Source organism: Cygnus olor, assembly GCF_009769625.2.
Source record: "Cygnus olor isolate bCygOlo1 chromosome W unlocalized genomic scaffold, bCygOlo1.pri.v2 SUPER_W2, whole genome shotgun sequence".
NCBI lineage: Eukaryota > Metazoa > Chordata > Aves > Anseriformes > Anatidae > Cygnus > Cygnus olor.
In genome coordinates this window covers 426,637-446,151 of record NW_024429073.1, presented here as the reverse complement: position 1 = coordinate 446,151, position 19,515 = coordinate 426,637, and the positions used below count along the sequence as shown (strand labels likewise).

The 19,515-nt window shown below is 42.8% G+C and overlaps 1 long non-coding RNA gene across 1 annotated transcript; it reads right to left on the bottom strand.

Annotated features, from left to right (window-relative positions):
- Positions 1–598: 598 nt before the first annotated feature.
- Positions 599–5,361, bottom strand: LOC121062915. Its single transcript, XR_005815733.1, has 4 exons — positions 5,272–5,361; positions 4,239–4,298; positions 1,803–1,884; positions 599–965 (listed from the first exon to the last, which is right to left on the bottom strand). It is a non-coding gene; the product is annotated as an uncharacterized LOC121062915 (long non-coding RNA).
- Positions 5,362–19,515: the final 14,154 nt, after the last annotated feature.

Sequence of the window (19,515 nt, the reverse complement as noted above, 5' to 3'; positions counted from 1 at the left end):
GTACTTTTCTCTTGCCACCATCTATGAGTCAGTGTAAATATATTCAGTATCTTTATACTGACTCATGGTTGGTGGCAAACGCTCTGTGGAGGTGGCTACAGCAATGGAAACAGAGGAACTGGCAGCACAGAGGTAAACCTATCTGGGCTGTGGCATTGTGGCAAGATATTGCTACCCGGGTAGAGAACCTGGCTGTAAAAGTATGGCATGTAGATGCTCTCATGCCCAAGAGTCGTGCCACCAAAGAATAAGAAAGAGGTGGACCAGGCTTCAAAAACTGAAATTGAAACCCACCAAGGCAAGCATTACGTACTTACCAGAGTAGAAGCAACTACCGGGTGGCTGGAAACATACCCAATAAACATGCCACTGCCCAAAACACCATCTTGGGCCTGGAAAGGCAAATTCTATGGTGCCATGGTACACCAGAGATCTGAGTCAGACAATGGGAGTCACTGCTGAAATAATCTTGTCACCTCCTGGGCCAAGAGGTATGGCATTGAATGGGTTCAAGAAGCATTTAGACAATGCTCTCAGAAATATGATTTGGGTTTTGGTGGTTCTGTGTGGATCCAGGAGTTGGAAGGGACCCACAAGTATCATCGAGTCCAGCTCAGGATATTCTATGATTCTGCTGAAGCTCTGAGTACATGCTTACCAAGAATTACAATGTAATACCATATTTGAAACTTTGAAGAACCTGTAGGAATCATATAAAAGCTAGGTAAATACAGAGATTACGCACAAACAAGTGAAACTTACTTTAATATATTCAATCTCTTCATCTGACATAAGTTTTCTTCTGAATTTCTGAGTTAAGGTTCTTGCCAATTCAGAAGTGTCTGGTGCCCCTTGTACCCTACTGACAGGTGAAATATTTTGGAAGGCCAGTGGTCTGCCTCCTACAGACTCTTGTGCTTTTGAAGCTTGGGGCAATGGCGTACTTGCTTGTAGAGATTCCTGTACTGAAACCCAGAATGTAAAACCATTTACGGAAATATAACAAGAGTGTAAAATGAATTAGATGAATAGTAGATAAAAGTTACCAGTTACTGATGATTAATTTTCCTCATTATAACAAATATTTATAAGAATTAAAATACTCTCCTTTTCACAACCTGTTTTTGTTGTTGTTAAATATATCAGGAGCACAGTGAAAACATTCTGAAATTAAAAGAAAGCATATTTGAGTGGCAGAAATACTGATGTGGAAACAGAAGATAAATCACCATATATCTTAACAGGCTTTTTTTCCACTGGGAAGCTGCACTTGCAGAAAAAGCATAAAGTATCATAAATGTGTGTGTAGAAAGGGTTATGTAGAAAGATAACAAAGATAAATAACTAAGATCCACTGAGATGATGCTTCTTGTTTACTGTATATGTAAAGACATGAAAAAAAGATAAAGACTTACAGAAAGATAAACCTTACAACAGTGACATACCACAACATGCAGTGCAATGTTGTACCCATTTTTAATATTATATAATGGTAGCATATCAAATTATGTTAATGATGTGCAGAATGAACACCACATATTGGACATCACCAATCAAACTGTTAATGAAATGCGGAAACCAAGGAGAGCATGAAATACTTCACAGAAGATGGCCAGGAGCCAGGCTTAATGAATTCACATTAGAGAAGTTGTCTTCAGTTTGAGGATAGGAAAGCAGATGACAAAAGGGCAGCATTTATCAAAGGCAGCATTTTGGACCTTAGTTCTGTCCCACCATGGCTGATCTTACAGTGAAACTATTAATTTACCAAACCAGGCAGGACTGAGTCTCATAGTACTTACTTCAGAAGCACTCAGGCCTCTATATAAGGTTAAAACACCTGATAAAGCAGAATGCTTCCACAGGATGTCCTTCTCCGTGCACCTGAAAAATGAGCAAGACAAATGCAACATCTAAACAACTGGGACAGAATGACTATATAATTATAAAATAAGCAGCATCGAGATTGAACAGACCTGGATGAGTCAAAGAATGCAAAGAGTTAAAATGACAGCATTGTCTGCTTCTCTCCTGCTGCCTCCAATAAGATCAGTAAGGACAAAGGAGAGGAGGAGGAGTCTGTTTTAGCCATAGTGAGTATGAGTCAATATCAGGATAGGGATGTCAAAAAGCTGCAGCAAAATGATCAAACTACTACTGGGTGTTAAAAAAAAAAAAAGACATTCAGAATGTCTCAGTCAGAAGATTGTATCTGAAAGTTGCAAGTTGATCAGGTGGTTCAGGAACAAAGGAAGATCCCAAACAGAGCGAGGAGGAAGAGAGCCCATCTAACGTATCACAATCTGAACAGGGTACATGCCATTAAGCTGAAATTTTTAAATTTAAGAGTAGGAGGCAAAGGGTGCAGAAGATAAAAACAGAAGAAAGCTGCTTATCAGCTTTCTAACAACACACAACTAATAAATTGTTTTGGCTATTAATGACTAGAATGTATTTTTGTTTCAAGAAATAACACACCTTATATATGAAAAACAAGAAACAGTTTCTCCAAGCTTGTTTTATATGCCACAAAAATATTTAGAGATTTGTCTAAGATTTCCTCTTTTGTAGATTTTCAAGTCTGATGTGTAGATGGAATAGAAACATTAGCCAATTAAAAACACAATAAGTCAAGATTCAAAAGTACCAGACCTAATACTGCTGTTGCTTTAGCTCAGATAGTCTCTACTACAGTTTTCCCTTTCCTATTTGAGACCATCCTATTGCAGTAGTAATGTGACAAAAGAATTTGGCTGGGCTTTCAAGCATCCATGTCCCTAAAAGTATAGTCTTGATCTGCAGAGCTCTGTTTGGCTATGTAGAAGCAGCAATCTAGTACAGTGAAATGCAGTTATTGCTACAGTGTTTGAGCAACATGAGACAGATTGCAATTTACTACCGAGGTGACAGAACCCAATTAAGGTAGAAAGGTCTCACATACTTAAAAGATATAGTCACAAAAATCTTCTGATGAAGAGAGAAACATTAGGTAAATAACATGTTTTTTTTAAGACTTTGAGAAAGCAATTCACTGGCATGAGAGGTGGTGCAATTGGCTAAACTGTGTACAATATACAGAATTCTGACAGAAAGTTATTGCAAAAATATTTCCTGAAGAATTCAAAGGTAAGTCAGAAGTGGCATTGATGTGCACTGTAGATACTTTGTAATGTTAATGTGTTAATGGATAAACTAAACTTATAGCTAAATCACAAGAGTGATAATGCTGTGGCAAATATATGGTACAGTTACTCATATATTAAGATTCTTCCAATTGTTCTTTACTGAATATTTACTCTTCATATTGTTTTATAAAGTTAAGTGTTTAAAGTCTGAAGATAAGTTTCTGAAATTTAAAATCCAGATGTTTTAGCCATCATTAATGTTTGAATATCAGCAGAAAAGGTGAATCTTCAGATGACTAAACAAACTTCTTGCTTCTAAGAGATCCTTTTAGTGATGAAAAAAAATGACTCGAGTATCAGGAAAAAAAAGATATAGGTAATGAACTAAAAAGAATAAGTCAAAACAGCCATCATTTCTAAACAAATGAGAATAATATAATAGAGCTTCATAAGACATCTGCTTTTTTTAGTTTCAAATGCTTTATTGATTCAAAAGGATTATTAAAACAACATACAGCTCATATAACTGATGTCTAAATGTAATGGTATAAGGGATCCTATAAATATCAACATAGCTATAGGTATAAAAATTGAGGTGTCAAAGATGGCCATGAATATATATTTTTTTCTTAACATTAATTAATAGCACTAGGAAACACTTCTTAAAATGTACAGTGGGATGGCTCTTCCAGCTATAATCAGGGTTTTAAATATCACATACATTGCACACTCCAATTAGGAAAAGAAGGAATAAGGAAAATGCAACATTATTTCTGCAAATTTCATTGAATGCCTAAGGCTGCTTCAAACTGACTTTGGCACAATTACTTCAGGTAAATATTAGTACTTGCAGAAATGTGTAAGTAGGAAAACAACACTGGAAATCTTGGGAATCTTAACCAAGAAATAAAGACATGCATGTATTATATGTATTCCCACAGTTGTAGAGAGTCTGAAGAGTCAAAAAGTTACCTACAAACTAAAACAGTTCCAGAAACCCTACTCAAAATCAGTTGAGTCATTTAGTCGAAGCAGAAAAAGCGTGTGCTGGTTCTTGTATAAAACAGGTAATGCAAAGAAATGTGGTGCAAGTTTTATTTATAGATGAAATACTTTTAGGTCTGGGACTACTTTTTCTGCCCGGGTACTTAACAGAGTATGTGGCTTGATTACCTAGAACAAGACAAAGTAGTAGGAGAACCAGGGAGAGTAATATGTATTTCTAGACAAATGTTAATTTTACAATAATAAAATGTAACATACAATGTATTAAACAAACTCTTCTATACTGTTGCTTTGTTCACCAAAACTTTTATAAACTTATTACTTATTTTTTATTTTACCCAAGGAGTAACTTCATCTTTAAAGGTATTCCTCCACCCTAGTGTCCAGAACAGGAATAAGTGTTATCTTTGTTTTTTTCACAGCAATCAGTACGTATGCAGAAATAGCTATCACAGTGGCATAAATGGAATTATAAAGTTTTAGCACATGGAATTGCAAGCTGTATTTTTTCAGCTGGCTGGACAGGATCGACTAGTTTCATTAAGAAAAACAATAAGATATGAACCCTGGTATTCAAAGCCACTCTGCTTATTTTTGAAACGTGTTTTCAAGAAGACTCCATGTCTCACCTTCACCTTAAAGAGAAGAGGGATGACTTAGAAAGGAGATACTGGCTAGTGCCCTCCCCTCGAACAATGTACAAAAGGGGCAACTCGGGGCTTCCCTGTAGCATCCTTTTCTACCAGAGGTGAAACATGCAACGGGGTCGAATGACTAGACAGCACAAGTAGGGTAAAAACATGTTTACCGCCTAGGACGTACCGCACACGCTGGAATTACTCCAAGACAAAAGCGACCCCGCACAATAGAGGAGGCGCAGAACAAGCTTGCCTTGGAATTTAGTACTGAAAGGCACAGCGGCGCGCAGCCAGCGCTCCCCGGGGTAGCTCCGCAGCGCCGCCGAGCCGGGCCGGCCGTGCCCCGCGCCAAGGACAGCGCCAAGGACAGCGGCCTCCCCGCCGGCGCCTCAGACCCCAGCCACCTCAGGCCCCGTCGGCTGTGCGCGAGGTCCGCCGCCCGCGCTGGGCTCCCAGTCCCGTCTCCCTCAGCCGTGTCCCGACCGTAGAGCGAGCGCCACAACCTGAACGATCCTAGTAGCAGCCGTCATCTTACTGCCCATAGTGACCCCCGGCCGCCGCAGCACCCCACCCGCTGTGAGCCGGACCACGCCAGGGGGAGGGCTGGGCGGGAGTGAGGGCGGGGGCGGAGCTTTTCCGTGGCCACTGCAGTTACAGGGGGCGCGTGGAAGAAGGGCTTTATGATGACGAACTGTGTTAGTCTCGTCGGTTTTCACCCGAACCCTGGGAAACGAAACGAAAGGGCAGGTGTTCCCTCAGGTGTCGGCCTGTACTTCCCCCGTACACCCACGGTCGCTGCTGTGAGAAACACTCCATAGCCAATAACTTAGGCTCAGGCGAGGATCTCAGTGAAGTAGTAATTTATTCACGATTGCAATGGCGGGTGCCCTACAAGCAGGAGCGCACCTACTGGTTCCAAAACACAGTTTATATACTTTTTGATGACAGGATCCTCCCCTGTTTCCCCACTGAGTGGGTAATCCAGGTTCACAATCTATCCGATGCTTCACAGACAATGCATGGCCTTCAGTTGCCGGCCTGTTAAATTTCAAATTTCTTTTGACTTTTTTACTGTTTGAAGTGGTAATGTTTCTTCACTTATCTGACTTGACTTAACACCATGATTTTCACCTAATTGTTCTAAGGAGTCTGGTTGTCTGCATTTTACAAGGTCGCCTGCTAAGTTTTCTTATCGCTGCAAGCATATCTCAATACCCCATTCCTTACCTTTAAACAATGTAACTCTGCAAAAACAACATTTTTATTCCCACAATTCCCCCCTTTTCTTTTTTTATAAATTGTTGATTTTTGCAAAACTTTTCTCTAAGCTGTAATTTGGTAGATTTCTTCTTCTTCTTCACCTTCTTTGCTTTCCATCTCCTCTAATATCATCACCTTATCTGAGTAAGGTGGTGGCTCCATGGTCATTTGTTTCAATAGTGCAATTTCAGTTAACCACTGTACTAGTCCTTTTACACAGGGGATAATGCAACAACCAACGGCTGTCAAAACTCCTGCTACTGCGATCAAGGATGTAAATATGCCTAATTTTTCTGCCAATTCACTGGCAAGGGTGGTAAACCCTTGCAATGCTCTAGTTACTGTGCCATCCGGGGCAGTATTGTTGGGTATAAAAGTGCAACAATGGTTGCTCAGTATCACACACACACACACCTCCTTTCTCCGCAAGCATCATATCTAATGCTATTCTGTTTTCCCAAGCCATTTTGCTGGTGGCATCTAGTTGTTGAGCAATTCCTCTTATCGCATCCCTTGTATAATTTATGAATCTCTGCTGATTCTAATAAATATAATTAATCCAATCCACAGTCTTATTGATTGTTACCCACCAGAACAGTGACTCAAACCCTGCAGCAATTTGATTCCTGGCTTTGTGTTCATCGGGAACTCCTCTAGGCACCCCTATAGAATCTATGTACACTCTATCATCAAATTATCCTCCTAAGCTTCTTTTACTTCTTCCGGGTATTTGTGATGTTTCTCTTTCAAATGCCAGGGTGAAGGGTATAGCTAATTGAACAAGTGCACAAGTGCCTCCCCAATTAGATGGTAGGATAGACCGTAAGATCTTCCCTCCACAGTACCACCAGAGATCTGCCCCGGGGATCTCAAGTCTTGAGCAGTTTCCCATCAAGTCCTCGGTAGCATTCAAGGTCCTCGTGCACAAGGCAAATTCTCCCAGATGCCGGGTAGCACTCACACCCTGCCGTGAGAGGCAAGCTGTATGGTTACCTATAGCTGTAGAGAATGCAGGGGGAACCCTGATATTGCTATCACGCAAGGAAGGGAACAGCAGAGAGAGACTTACAGGCCTCATTTCCCCAGGCAGCCTTTTCTTGGTACAATGCAATCATACATCGCATCCCCTGGGAATCCTTGGTCCACCCCAATGGGCAGGGCACTATCTGGGCAATCGGTCATCCCGAGGCACAAGCATAGCAATTGCTATGGTTGAGACTCTGGACAGTATATTTGACCCATTCTATCCAGGCATTCACATCCCCATACCCTGTTTCAATCTCCAATGTTTGAACTGCCGCATTTCAAAGAGGGCCTCCTGTTTTCTCTCCTGTTTTCTCCTTGAGTTTCTCCCTTTCTCTGATGGCAATAGAGGATCGTTTCCATTTAGCTATTCTCAATTTGGCTGTTGGGTCTCTCCCAGTTATTTGTTCTCTCTGCTCAAGTGTCGTTGGGCATTTAAATCTCCACAAGCTAACACCTCACAAGCATCAAACGTGACGGATTGTGGTACATAACCCTCTGTCACATTCACCCATATTTTTACAGGGTATCCCGTCTTACTATTATCTGGTCATGCCTTTTCCAAGTTGCCAATTGACCAAGGCTTTCTCTGAGGCCTACAATCACTAGAAACAAAATTAATAGTTGATTTTTCCCGTCACTATTTTTAAACCTTAGGTTTCCAAATAATTATCAATACAAAGAATAAGATGTACACTACTAGTATAACAAAAACCACTTGGGAGCACTTCAATTCGCTATAGGTCTGTCCTTTCTCTCAATCACAAGTCACAGTCATTAGTTACCTGTGAAAATAAAAGGTTAGTTTACAATTGCAAGCTTTTATCCCACTCAGAGTCCACTATGAGATTTTTCTCTTCGATTTCAGCTTCCAACCAGTCTTCTGTAGGAACAGCTTCCCAGGTACTAGGGTCGACGGATGCCTTCACTCGAGTATAGTGAGTCCAACCTTTTTCCGCAGTTCCTACGGCTGTTTCAGTGGTTAGTAGTACTTGGAAGTGTCCTTCCCATTCAGGCCGGAGTTGATCCTTTCCAGGTCCGAATCAGGACCCAATTTCCTGGGTGATGGTGGTGAATGGGGAATTCCAAAGGTGGGGTTTGAGCCAACGGCCCACGGGTCCTGAGAGATGACAAAGAAGAGGACAACCCCAGAATACAGTACGGTTTATATACTTTATTTCTTGATGACCGGGACCCTCCCCTGTTTCCCCATTGACTGGGTAATCCAGGTTCACAACCTATCCGATGCTTCACAGACAATACATGGCCTTCAGTTACCGGCCTGCTGAATTTCAAATTTCTTTTGACTTTTTTACTCTTTGAAGTGGTAATGTTTCTTCACTTATCTGACTGGACACCATGATTTTCACCTAATTGTTCTAAGGAGTCTGGTTGTCTGCATTTTACAAGGTCGCCTGCTAAATTTTCTTATCACTGCAAGCATATCTCAATACCACGTTCCTTACCTTTTAACAATGTAACTCTGCAAAAACAACATTTTTATTCCCACAATAGTAAGGTTCACTAGATTACAGTCTCTTGAACTACATTCTTTCTTTATTTCTCCCTTTTTAAGATAGGCCTTTAATCCAGTGCACAAAGTAGGTTCCTTCTGCCATGTACCCCAACATACACAGCTCTAGTCCCCGGGCACACATCCACAGAAATAATGACTTTTGTCGACCTCTCTGCCACTACTGATACCTGGAAAACACCATGTCAACCTCGTTCTATTTTTTGGACATATATATTTTTCTTGTTCACTGTAATATTTCACCCAACTCATTGTTCCACAGGGTGTATAATAATCGTCACTAGCAGCATCACACACATCAAATTCGATTGATAATGGCTTACTAAGATTTGTGGTGATGTGACTTTTCCCAATTAACCTTCCTCCTTCATTATTAGTTCTTACCTCTATCCACCATTGATAGGGGACCTCTTTGGGATCATAACAGGTTATCTTATTACTTTCATTACATTGAGCATACTCTGTTTGGTTTACACAGCATGGGTTTAATTCTTCCCCTTTAAAGGCATAGATAGTATGATATACTAGTGTTCGTTCCTGAATTCTTCCTCTCCGGGTGTTAACAATACATTCACTACAATTCTGAGAATGCCCCTGGACCAATAGAATTATGCATGTAATTAGGAGAGGTCCGATAAAGGCCATGTTACCCGGCGGTTACTACCCTAAGGGGTTGCAGCCCTTGGTAAACCTTCTTGAGCCGCGGTACTGGTCCCTTCTCCGGTCTTGCCCTCTCCCTGATGCCTCTTAGAAAATGGTCCAGGCTTACATACCCGATGGCTCTCCTACCTGCGTTCAACTTTTCCACGAGTTAGCGGGGGCTCGATTCAAAGTAGATAACCAATCCTCTAGGTATGTTTCCCACCTATTATTTTAAATTTTCGGGACCAGGGTAATTCAAGATGTTTCAGGTATAACATATACTATCTTATCTCTACCGGAGGTGGCACTCCCCCTGTGGGGTTTTGGGGTCCCCAAATCCTTCTATTAGGGCCTCTATATGAGTTTCCAATGATCGCTAATATTTTAATCAATACAAGTTTTAATATACATGCAATTAGCATCCAAAGGGTAGCTATGCCCCGATATACTTCAAGTTCTTTTAAGCTTAACTTTCAGATCTCCAGGAGTAGACTCAACCTTCCAGGTTCCTGTTACGGGTCCCTTTACTCACGATGCATGCGTCCACCCCTTTTCCGCCGTTCTTATAGCCGTTTCTACAGTAAGCAAGACAAGATAAGGACCTTCCCAATGTGGAGACAACGATTCTTCTTTCCAAGTTTTTATCAACACTTTATCTCCAGGCTGTATTTTATGAATTGTGAACCCCAAGGGCACATTTTGAGCCAACACCCCCTTCTCCCAAAGTTTGTTCAATTGTTTTCCCAGAGTTATCACATATTTCCGGGTCTCGCAGTCTTCTATCAAAGAATTATCTAAGGCCATTCCTTGGGAATACGGCATACCGTAAAGCATCTCATAAGGTGATACTCCAGTCTCCCAATGTGGCATGGTTCTTATGTTTAGCAGTGCCAATGGTAAACATTTTACCCATGATAATTGAGTCTCAATCATCAATTTGGCCAATTGGTGTTTAATTGTCTGATTCATTCTCTCGACTCGTCCAGAACTTTGAGGATGCCATGGCGTATGATATTCCCATTTAATGCCCAGGGCCACAGTCAAAGCCTTTAAAACCTTCGAAGTAAAGTGTGTCTCCTGATCGGAATCAATGCTCCCGATTAAACCAAAGCGAGGAATAACATTCTCCAACAGGTTTTTAGCTACCACTGCAGTGGTGGCTCGCGCCGCAGGATAAGCCTCTACCCAATGTGTTAGTTGATCCACGATTACCAACAGATATTTATATCGTCCTACCTTTGGTAATTCAGTAAAGTCCACCTGTATTCTCTCAAATGGTCGATATGCAATCCTTCTTCCTCCAGCAGGTGCTTGCCTAATCGCCTTCTTATTTACCTTTTGACACGTTAAGCATCCCTGCACAGTTTGTTTGGCTATCTCATATGTTCCTACACACCCATAAAATTTTAGAAATTGATCACTCAATGCTTTTGTTCCCCAATGGGTTTGTAGGTGTAACTGTAAAAGTACATGTCTAGCTTGTTCCTTTGGCAGTATTTCTCTTCCATCAGGTAGAATCCATTTTCCTTTCAGTTCTGCCCCTGTGGTCTATAATTTTTATTTCTGCTTCTGTATACTTTTTTCTCTTGTGTCCCTTTTTCATTATCCGATTCTTGTAGGGTTAGCACTACGTCATGCTTCCTAAGAGCTGCTTCCCTAGCTTTTCTATCCACTAGGTTATTCCCTCTTATGTGGAAGTCAGTTCCCTTTTGATGTCCTCTGATATGTACCACAGCAATCTCCCTAGGTCCTCTCAATGCCTGCAATATTTGAGTAACTAAAGTTTGGTGAATCAGCCCTTTTCCTTGGGTGCCTATGAGTCCCCTTTCTTCCCAAATTTCCCCAAATGTGTGGAATATCCCATAAGCATATTTAGAATCCGTATAAATAGTGCCACTTTTCCCTTTCAATAGTTCTAGGGCTCGTAATAATGCATAAAGTTCACACACTTGAGCGGACCAGGCAGCGCTGAGTGGTCCTGATTCTATTAAGACCATATCCCCATTTACGATGGCATACCCTGATCTTCTTTTTCCATCTACTACTCTGGATGATCCATCAATAAATAATTTTTCCCGTCTCTAATTCTGTCTCCTTGAGATCGGGTCGGATTTTGGTTTGCAATTCAATCACTTCTACGCAGTTATGTTGTAGTTCTGTTAGGGGTTCCCCATATAGAAATTGTGCAGGGCTCTGTGCAGCAGTTACTTCTAGTTCTAAATCAGGGGAGTCGATCAGGATGGCCTCATACTTCAGCATCCTACTATCAGTTAACCATTTTTCAGCCTTTTGCTGGAGTACTCCCCTAACATTATGTGGAGTATATACCTTCAGAGGTGCCCTAAAAGTGACTTTTCTAGCTTCCTCAATCAGTAAGGCAGTAGCCACAATTGCCTGTAAGCACACCGGCCACCCCCTACTCACAGGGTCTAACAGTTTAGAACAATATCCCACAGGTTTCTTGAGTCCTGCCCATTCTTGAGTTAGTACTCCATATGCGGTTTGGTTAGAAACATTTACAAATAAATAAAAGGGTCTTTCTAAATCTGGGAGGCTCAGCACTGGAGCTTCTATTAACGTTTTCTTGATCAACCTCAACTTTTCCTCATCTTCCTCGTTCCACTTAACCTTTTCTCCAGTCAATTTTTAAAAACTTTGCCTTTTCACTAAACCCTTCAATCCAGGGTCTACAATATCCCAAGAGCCGGAGCAGTTGCCTCACTTCCTTCTTCGTTTTGGGTGATGATAGGGCTAAAATCCCAGATACCCTGTCAGGATCCAATTTTTTCTTTCCTTGGCTAAGCCAATGTCCTAAGTACCTTACTTCCTTTCCCACGAATTGTAATTTAGATTTTGAGACCTTCAACCCTTTTTTCCCTAAGAAATTAAGTAACTCAGTAGTGGTTCTCCGGGTCTCTTTTTCAGTTTCCCCAGCTATTAATAGGTCATCCACATATTGCAACAATTTCACTTCCCCCTTTACCTCAAAAAGTTGTAATAATTTTTCTAAGGTTTGGCCAAATAAATTTGGGGATTCAGTAAATCCCTGAGGAAGTACGGTCCATCTCAGCTGTTGTCACCTTCCTGTTTTGGGGTCTTCCCATTCAAAGGCGAAGTAATTCCGAGACCCTTCACTTAATGGGCAGGCCCAGAAAGCATCCTTCAAATCTATTACACTATACCATTTATGCTGAGGTGTTAGGTGGTTTAATAAAGTATATGGGTTTGCCACCACTGGGAATTTGGTTATGGTTTGTTGATTCACAGCCCTAAGATCCTGAACCAACCTATATGATCCATCAGCCTTTTTTACCGGCAAAATGGGGGTATTACATGGGGACATACACGGTTCCAGCATCCCCTTTTGGAGCAATCTATCTATAACTGGTTTGAGTCCTCTTCTCCCCTCCAATGGGATAGGATATTGCCTAATCCTTATTGGCTGTTGCGGATCCACTATTTCTACTACCAAGGGTTACATATCTAATTTTCCTGAATCTCCCTCGATACCATACCTGAGGGTCTATTTCTCCCTCATCTTCTTGGATTAGGGTATATAGCTGAATTTTTAATTCTCCCCCCAGCTCTTCATTTCCAACCCTAATCTTATTATTAAGTCCCTTCCTAATAGACTGTGCTCAGCCTCAGGCACCAGCAATAGGTCGTTGAGACATAGTTTCTTTTCTGATTCTATTTTTATATTTTCCAATATAGGAACCTTAAAGGGCTCCCCTTTCGCTCCTACTACCGTGGTATTCCTCTTCCCTTCCTTAACCCCTTTTGGCAATTTTCTAATAGTTGATTTCTCCGCCCCAGTATCTACCAAAAAATACACCTCTTCCCTCTGGGGACCTACTAATAATTTTATCAAGGACTCATTTGATGTTTGGGTCCCCAAAAGATATAGCCCCTGACACCCCTAGTCTTCCTTAAGCATTTTTTCATCCTGTTTCTTTTTTCTACAGTTCCTCTGAAGATGCCCCTTTTTGCCACAATAGTAACAGACAGGGATTCCATCTTGTTGTCCTTTCCGTTTGTTCTTCGGTTCTCTTTCACCCTGCTTTTTCCCTGACCCTTCCCTGCTTTCCCGTCCACTTGGTTTTTGACTTTACCTTATCGCTGCCACAAAAATCTTTGCTTTTGCCTTCTGTTTTTCCCCATCTCTCCTCACATAGACCTTCTGTGCTTCCCTCAGTAATTCTTCTAATCCTTTTTCCTGCCAATCATCAAGTTTCTCCAATGTCTTTCGGATGTCTTCCCAGGATTTTGCTACAAACTGGGTTCTCAACAGTGCCCCTCCTACAGGGGAATCAGGATCTATCCCCGAGTACATCTGAAGGCTTTTTCTCAGCCTTTCTAACCATTCAGTTGGAGATTCATCTCTAGGCTGATACTCGTTAAAAGCTTTATTTATATTTCGTCCCCTTGGAACTGATTCCTTTATCCCTTGTGTCATTATGGTCCTAAGATCCGTCATATTTTGCCTCCCCTGAGTAGCCTGATGATCCCAGTTAGGGTTGGTATTTGGCCATTTCACATCCCCCGGAGGACCTTCCTGATTTTGTCTTTCCCACAGTCTCATTCCTGCTTGCCTGATCATTCCTTTTTCCTCCGTAGTGAAGAGGATCCCTAATATGGACTGCATTTCTTCCCAGGTATACGTGTTTGGACCTAAGAACTGGTCTAATCTTTTGGCAACTCCTAAAGGGTCATATAAAAGGCTTCCCATTTCCTTCTTAAAATTTCTTACATCTGACGTGTTCAAAGGAACCGCTACAAACCCTATTCCCCCCTGGTTCCCCCCAAGGGATACCTCCCTCAAAGGGTAAAGACCTCCTAAATCATCAGTCTGACCTCGTGTTTCACTTTCCTCCCTTTCTGTGGCTCTTATCTTATTTCTAGTCCTTCGTGCAGGAGGAGAGGGAGAGGGAACAGGGGCCGTGGGCAATCGACTTTCAACAGGTGGTGGTTCTGGTTGCTGTGAATAGGGAGGGGGTATATTATCCAGAGGCTCCCATTCTTCTTTTTTCTTTTCCTTTCCCCTGTCAGTTCTAGTATTTAAAGCGAATATTTGGGTTGGGGGAAATGAGTTTGAGGCTCCTATCCATAGAGCCGTGTAATCGCTTTTTTCTTGGTTAAAAGGCTCCTTAGAGTTAACATAGAGGTTCAATGCCTGACATACCCAATCCTCAAAGGATCCGAAAACTGGCCAAAAAAACATGTGGCCTTAAAGGTTCCTTTGGCCATTTTATCATACAAAATTGAGCCATTTTCTCTTTATCTTTTCCTTTCCTCGATTCCCAATCATCCCAGTATTTTAACATTATCCCTAATGGGCTTTCTGGTGGAATGTCCGGGCTCTTTGAGCCTCTCAGGTCTGAGAGTCTACTTTCCTCCTGACCCAACCTGGAACCTTCAAAGAAGTTCCGAATCCCTGGAACCCTTAAAAAGGTTCCGAATCTCTGGCTGTGCCTGTGTCTGGAGGTGTCTTGCAAGTGGGTTAACCCACACACGAATTCCTAGAGCAATCGCTTCGGTCCTTCACCGGCTGAGTCCCTCGCGGGAGATCGGAACCGCGGTTAGAAGACCTCCACACTCGCTTCGGAACTAAGTTCCGTCTCAGTCACACCCTTACACACAGTCACACAACCGAATCCCACCCCAACCGAACAGTATACTCACAAATCCTCTTCGTTCGGGTCTTCGCGTGCAGAATTACGGGTCACGGAGGGAGAGCTCTTGGTTCTTTACTTGCCTCTTATGTTCGAAATCTTATTGGACTCTGGCGCCGCTATCGGCAAGGGCCACTAGTGGGGCGCCTCCCTTTACCAGTCGCAGATCCAAAGTCCAAGAAGATCACGTCGGGGTAATTTAGTAATATTTATAAAAGGCAAGTAAACTGCGCTGGGTGCGCGGGGAGTCTACGCTCTACCAACACGCACACACAACCATCGAACTTTCTAAATATATAGAACATTGCTTTTACATACTCATAAGAAACCCGAGTACGCCTATACATATGTATGACCTATCCCCGCTTCGTATTATAATTATCTCGTCCAGACTGCAGGGGCGGCTTCGACCGGCTCCCTCTTCTTCTGCGCATGCTCTGCCCTCCACAAGGTTCCCGAAAGTAACAAAATGTGATTGACACTAACTTATGCGAGGCTGTCTTTTCCCGCGCTTCATTAACCCTTGAAACCACACTAATAATATATCATATAACAATAAAAAACAAATTTTAACAGTTTACTCAGTGTTTTTCATTGTTCTATATCAGTAACTGCTACTTCTTTATTGATGACATAACTTCATTATATGTGTTACATCCCATATTGAGGACAGGCTCTCTTCTTATACTATTCGCCCCACAGCAGTCTTTTTCCACTAACTCTTCATTGGTCAAACAACTTTGCCCGGCAACCAGCAAACCCCCAGCAACTTCCATGCCTTAACGGCGGGAGAACAAGCAACCCGAGACGGCCAGGCGTCTCCTGAATCACCCTTCTTTGTTCCCTCTAAACTCTTTACATTCCCGATGGCCTCATCGTTAAGAGTCCGATGTTATCACCAACCATGGGGCTTGTCCACCCCCATGGCCACACTCCCACATCTCCCCCTTCTTTATTCATCAACCATCTTCTTGACATGAATTATTACTCCATATGTCACATAAAAAATGTAACATCTCTTTGCAAAAACACAAAAACACTCTTTCTTACACATTTTACCAGTACACATGAAACATCCAGAATTTTTAAGTGTTATGGACTAAAATTACTCAGAGTTTTGAGCAAAATTAGCAAATAAAAACCCACATATCTGATCTGTGGTAAAAAGCCTTGTTTTTTGTTCTTGCCCACACCTGTACTTTTCTAATATGATAAAAACAGACAGATCTGTGATATATGGAGTAATAATTCGTGTCAAGACAATATTAAATTGGACCTCCTGGGGAAGTCCTCAAGAAATGCCGGGAAACCTGAAAAACTGGACAGACGGTAACCAAATACCGAATGGGTGGCCAGCGCCTGATGGGTATTATTGGATCTGTGGTAAACTAGCATATACTAAATCACCTAAAAATTGGACGGGATCATACGTATTGGGAACAATTAGGCCCAGTTTCTTCCTATTACCCATTGCTCGAGGAGAAAGACTGGGAATTATAATCGGAGGGATGTTCCTGGGACTACTAACAATCCCGTGCTTAATTCCTTGTATTACACTCCTTGTACGGAGAATAATCCAAGGAATGCAGTTTACCACAATCCCAGTGGAAAGTCCTCAAGAAGACAGAGTCTCTCTTATGGTTCTAAAGGCTCATAATCAGACCCCAAAACCAACGGAGATTCAATTGGCCTAGGCCAAATTCGAAGCCAAGGCACGAATTAATGACGTTCAAAAGAAGAGGGATTGTGATATATGGAGTAATAATTCATGTCAAGAAGATGGTTGATGTTAATAAAGAAGGGTGAGATGTGGGAGTGTGGCCATGGGGGTGGACAAGCCCCATGGTTGGTGATAACATCGGACTCTTAACGATGAGGCCATCGGGAATGTAAAGAGTTTAGAGGGAACAAAGAAGGGTGATTCAGGAGACGCCTGGCCGTCTCGGGTTGCTTGTTCTCCCGCCGTTAAGGCATGGAAGTTGCTGGGGGTTTGCTGGTTGCCGGGCAAAGTGCGTGTGTTAGGCGGAGTGATCTCCCACACACCTGGTGCCATAATAAAGAATACCTGCTTAATAACTTCGGTTATTGAGTTTTCACTGCATCAATACAAAGCAGTTTTACTTGCTTTTTATTTATGCCATGTCAGATCCATGCTTTTGTGACACTGTGTGTTGTGGTTTAGCCCGGCTGGCAGCCAAACACCACACAGCCGTTCGCTCACCCTCCCCCCTCCCTCTCCGGGATGGGGGAGAGAAACGGGAAAGTGAAGTCTGTGAGTTGAGATAAAGACAGTTTATTAAGACAGGGAAAATAATAACAATAATAACAATAATAATAATAATAATAGTATTAATAGTAATAATGTGTACTAAATAAGTGATGCACAATGCAATTGCTCACCACCCGTTGACCGATGCCCAGCCTATCCCCGAGCAGCCGGCCCCCCCTCCACCCCGGCTAGCCACCCCTATATATTGTTCAGCATGACGTCAGATGGTATGGAATACCCCTTTGGCCAGTTTGGGTCAGCTGTCCTGGGTCTGTCCCCTCCCAGCTCCTGCTGCATCCCTAGCCTGCTCGCTAGCAGGACAGAGCGAGAAGCTGAAAAGTCCTTGGCTTGGTGTAAGCACTGCTCTACAACAATTAAAACATCAGCATGTTATCAGCGCTCTTCTCATTCTAATCCAAAACATAGCACCCTGCCAGCTACTAGGAGGAAAATTAACTCTGTCCTAACTGAAACCAGGACACTGTGCCACGTGACATGCTGAGCCCTGACTCTGTGTGTCTGAAAGAGAAAGGTGGAAGTAGAGTCACTTCCTATATCATTGGTATTTGGGACCTCCTTCAGGAGAACCAGGAGCACCCCTTCTCAAAGATTACTCCTTAGGAAGAAGTCCATCTGGCTCCTAATATCACCACAGGCTCTGCAGGCCTGAGACTAAGGTGTTTTTCCTTGGGAGGGAAGGAGTATTAGTCACTCCCACTTAGCCCCCATAGGTACAATAATGACCGTTTCTCTACACGCTCACTACCCCCACCCCCAAGTCCTTGATGCAACTACCGAACAGGAGGAAAAAAACTGCAGGCCACAGAATGCTCAAAGGGTGGGGCTAAGTGTGACTGTGTAAAGCCGAATGTGGAAGAAGAGGTGATGACGCTACCTATCCTCCCCCCACTTCCCAGGCTGAGGGCTCTCGCGAGATTAGTGTTGGCGCCGTGACCTCTGTGTGAGAGCAGCAGCAACAAGTAAACATTCTCAGAGGTTTGGTGATGGCTCCTGGTAGTGTTTGTTAGGCTTGGCTGTGGTAGTTCCTGCAAGACTTTGTCTCGCCCTGTGCTGAGTTAGAGAGGTTGCAGTCCTGTTTACATAATTACAGGGTATTCTTGGAGAGTGGATGAGGATTGGGTCAGGTTGTCTTTAGCTCTCCATGCCTCTCTGAGTAAAGCCTGTGGGCGGGGAGGCTTGTGCCTGTTTGGCGGGATTCGAAATAACTGCTGCTATTGAGCTGAACAAAGACGTGGGGGAAAAAGCTCTGTCTTCCATTCTGTCACACTCGGAGAGCAAGACCTCCTCTTCCCCGTGGGTGGTTGAGCTAGCAGAAGGCACGCACCATGTGCATCCAAGTCCGTACCATAGACGGCACTGAGACACATACTGTTGATGATCTGAGCTGTCTCACCAAGATTGAATGTTTGTGAGAGAAAATCCAGGAGACCTTCTGTGTGAGCCCTGACCGCCAGCACCTCTTCTACCGGGGCAAGCAGGTGAGGTGGAGACCTGGTGGGTAGGGGTGGAGGGGAGCTTCTCTTTTATCTCCTCTTCCCCTTCTTATGTTTTGCTCTCTATTGCTGGTTATAAAGCTCCTCATTCCCTCCTATACTAGGATGTTTGGCTTTTGTTCTCACTCCGCTAACTGAGCCTAGGAGATGGTGAGGGGCAAGCAGGGAAGACCAGCTGCCCAGCATGATAAAAGGCTCTGGGACAACACTGGCTTCTTTCTTTACTTCTTCCTCCCACACCCCAATAGTGAGTGGGTATTAGTGAGGCCTCTTTGTGTTTTTTTTTTTCTTTCCACTCAAAATGAGGGAGGATCCTCTAACTTATCACACCTAAGTGACAGAGCACACAGTGGGTGTAAGGTGCAAGTGGGGTGTAATCTTTTCTTTTACAACTGGTCAAGAGAACACAGTTGTCTTCCCTGGGTTTCTGCCCTCCTGGTGTCCCATCTATGTATAAAAGGAAAACATTTTCTGTGTGTACTGCAAACATTTTCCAAGGCCTAGGTGCCGTGCCACAGGCTGACAGTTGTTGGGGACTGCAGACTCTGAACCCTTTCCATGCACCAGAAGAGGACAAGACAGAGTGACCTGCTCCTTAGAATCCTTGGATGTGGGTATGTGATTATTTAGGGTGTGTGTGTGTGTGCTTACAGCTCCTTGCACTCCCTGACTCCCTTGTATTGAAGCTGTGCATGAGTTTAGCTTTTGCTGACATGACTTCAGTATCCTAGGCCTTTTATATGCTTAGTCCTTTTAGTCCTTAAAAGCCGCAAACAACTTTTTACAGAGAAGAATGTCTCAGCTGATACCTCAAGTGCTTCATCTAGACCTGA